The sequence below is a fragment of the Macaca nemestrina genome, chromosome 2, assembly GCF_043159975.1.
Source record: "Macaca nemestrina isolate mMacNem1 chromosome 2, mMacNem.hap1, whole genome shotgun sequence".
In the NCBI taxonomy this organism is placed as follows: Eukaryota; Metazoa; Chordata; class Mammalia; order Primates; family Cercopithecidae; genus Macaca; species Macaca nemestrina.
The window spans coordinates 34,064,143-34,068,076 of NC_092126.1; positions in this window are offsets into that span (position 1 = coordinate 34,064,143).

Below are 3,934 nucleotides of genomic sequence, written 5' to 3' on the forward strand. Positions count from 1 at the left end.
AGTGAGATCATATGGTATTTGGACCTAGCTTATTTTATTTAACATGTCATCTAGGTTAATCCATATTGTCACAAATGACAGGATTTCCTTCTATTTTAAGGCCAAATAGTATTCCATTATGTATATATACCACATTTTCTTTATTCATTTCTCTGTTGATGGACACTTACGTTGATTCCACATCTTGGCTATTGTGAATAATGTTGCAGTGAACATGGGAGTACAGATATCTCTCCAGATCCTAATTTCAATTCCTTTGGATAAATACCCTGTAATGGGATTGCTGGACCATAAAGTAGTTCTTTATTTTTAAATACCTCCATGCTGTTTCCCATGATGATCATACTAATGTACATTTCCACCAATATTGTGTAAGTGTTCCCTTTTCTTCATATTTTCTCTAATACTTATCTTTCATCTTTTTAAATCATAGCCATTCTAACAGGTATGGGGTGATATCCCATAGTGGTTTTGATTTTCATTTTCCTAATAATTAGTGATGTTGAGCATTTTTTATATACCTATTGGTCTTTCTTTGAGAAATGTCTATTCAGGTCATCTGCCTCATTTTTAATTGGGTTATTTGTTTTCTTGCTATTGAGTTTTTCATGTTCCTTATATATTTTGGCTATTAACCTCTCATCAGTTGTGCGATTTGAAATTATTTTCTGCCATTCTATAGATTGTCCCTTAACTGTGTTAACTGTTTCCTGTGCTATGCAGAAGGTTTTAGTTTGATGTAATCCCATTTGTCTATTCTTCTTGTTGTTGCCTGTGCTTTTGAAGTCTTATCCAAAAAAATCATTGTCCAGACCAATGTCATGGAGCTGTTACCCTGTTTTCTGTAGTTTTATAGTTTCAGGTCTTGCATTTAAGCCTTTAATCTATTTTGAGTTTATTTTTTATATGGTATGAGATAAAGTTCTAATTTTATTCTTCTGCACAGAAATATGCAGTTGTCCCAAAACCATTTATTGAAGAGATTATCTTTTCCCCATTGTGTATTCTTACCCTCTGTGGAAAATCAATTGACCATAAATGTGTGGATTTATTTCCAGGATCTCTATTCTGTTCCACTGGTCTATGTGTCTGTTTTTAATGACAGTACCATGCTGTTTTGGTTACTATAGCTTTGTGGTACATTGTGAAGTCAAGCAATATGATACTTCTAGCTTTGTTGTTTTGGTTAAGATTTTTTGGCTATTCAGAGTTTTTTTGTAGTTTCATATGAATCTTTGAATTTTCTATTTCTTTGAAAAAGGTCACTGGAATTTTGATAGGGATTGCATTGAATCTGCAGATTGCTTTGAGTAATATGGACATTTTAACAACATAAATTCTTCCAGTTCATTAACAAGGGATGTGTTTTCATTTATTTGTTGGGCCATTTATTTGTGTCTTCTTCAATTCCTTTTTTTTTTTTTTTTTTTTTTTTTGAGACAGAGTCTCACTCTGTCACCCAGGCTGGAGTGCCGTGGCACCATCGCAGATTACTGCAACCTCCTCCTCCCAGGTTCAAGCAAGTCTCCTGCCTCAGCTTCCTGAGTAGCTGGAACTACAGGCATGCACCGTCCTGCCCAACTAATTTCTGTATTTTTACTAGAGATGGGGTTTCGCCATGTTAGCCAGGCTGGTCTCCAACTTCTGACCTCAGGTGATCCACCCACCTTGGCCTCCCAGAGTGCTGGGATTATAAGCATGAGCCACCCCACCTGACTTTCAATTACTTTCATCAATGTCTTATAGTTTTCAGTGTAGAGGTCTTTCATCTGTCTGACTAAATTTATTCCTAAGTATTTTAATCTTTTGGTAGCTGTTGTAAATGGGATTGTTTTCTCAATTTCTCTTTTAGATAGTTTGTTTTTTATTGTACAGAAATGCTACTGATTTTTGTATGTTGACTTTGTTTCCTGCAACTTTACTGAATTTGTTTTTTAGTTCTAACTTTTTTTTGCTACAGTCTTTAGGGTTTTCTATATATGAGATCATGTCTGCAAACAGGGAAAACGTAACTTCTTATCCAATTCGAATGCCTTTTCTTTCTTTTGAGTAATTGCTCTGGGTAGGACTTCCAGTACTGTGTTGCATCCTTCTCTTATTTGTGACAGACAGAGCCTTGCTCTGTCACCCAAGCTGGAGTGCAGTGGCGCTATCTCAGCTCAAAGTAATTATTGATAGGTAAGAACTTACAGCCATTTTGTTAATCATTTTCTCATTCTCTATAGGTCTTTTGTTCCTTTCTTTCTGTCTTGCTGTCTTTTGTGATTAGGTGATTTTAAAATTTGTATTCTCTGATTTTTTGCTTTTTATCTTTTATGTATCTACTGTATGTTTTTGCTTTGTGGTTACCATAAGGCATATATAAAATATAATTGTAATAGGCTATTTTAGGCTGACTGCAACTAAATATTAATTGTATACAGAAACTCTACACTTTTACTCCATCCTTAATGTTATAATTTACATCTTTTTATATTGTGTATCCCTTAACAAATTTTTGTCACTATTATCTTAATAGATTTGTCTTTTAAGCATTATATTAAAGATATAAGTGATTTATGCAGCACCTGAATTTGACTGTGCACTTACTTTTTCCAGTGAGTTTAAGGCTTTCATATGCTTAGTGTTACTAATTAGCATACTTTTCTTTCAACTTAAAGAACTCCCTTTAGCATGTCTTGTAAGACATGCCTGATAATAATGAAGTCCCTCAGCTTTTCTTTGGGAAAGTTTCTATGTCTCTTTCATTCTTGAAGGCAGTTTTTCCAGGTACAGCATTATTGTTCCAGCATTTATTTCCTTCAACACTGAATATATCATCCCACTCTCTCACAGCCTGTAAGGTTTATGCTAAGAAATCTGCTGATAACCTTATTGGAGCTCCCTTATATGTTATTTCTTTTCTTTTCTCTTGCTGCTTTTAGGATCCTCTCCTTGCTTTGATTTTTGATAGCTGCATTATAACGTATCTTGGTATGGTTTTGTTTAGATTGAATCTTGTTGGAGATCTTTCACCTTCCTGACCCCAGATTTGGAAAATTTTATGCTATTATTTCTTTAAATATACTTTCTAGCCCGTTTTCTTCCTTTTCTTCTTCTTGAGCTCTTATAACTCAGTATTTCCTCTTTTGATGCTGCTCCATAAATCCCACGGGGCTTCTTCATTCCTTTTAATTCCTTTTTATTTTTCTTTTCTTACTATATATTTTCAAATAAACTCTCTTTAAGTTTATAGATTATTTTTTCTGCTTGATCAATTCTGCTGTTGATATTCTATTACATTTTTTGTTTCATTCCTGGTATTTTCCAGCTCCAGAATTTCTGAATTTTTAAAAATATAATTCTAATCTCTTGGTTATTATTTTCCTCATTTATTGAATTATCTATCTGTAGTGTTTTGATGTTTGCTGAGCTTCCTTAAAATAATTATTTTGATTTGTCAAGAAGATGATGAGTCTCCTTTTCTTTTAGTTTGGATACTGGTTCTTTATTTAGTTCTTTGCAGGGAGGGAGTTGGGGGTGGATCATGTTTCCCTGATTGCTCTGAATCCTTGTGGCTGAGTGTTGATAGCCACACATTTGAAAAAACAGGGACTTATTCCAGTCTTTTCAAGCTTGTGTCATCTGGGGCAGCCTTTTACCAACTAGCCTGTCCAGAAATTCTGGGCAGGCCATCTGGCATGGTCTGCAGGGAGGTTTGCTGCTGGACTCCTCAGATAGGCTTATCTGGTGTCTGGGTCAGAAAGTGGGGTCCTGGAGGCTAGGTCCATGAAGGCAGGCCTGGAGCCTACTTCTGCAATGACTAGTCTGAAGCTTGGGTCCACAGGGGCTGACTTGGAACTAATATAGACCTTGACCCTGAGTCTGCACAGGCCAGCCAGGCACTGGCAGGGAATGGGTGCCTGGATCCACTGGGATGGGCCTGTACTCTGAG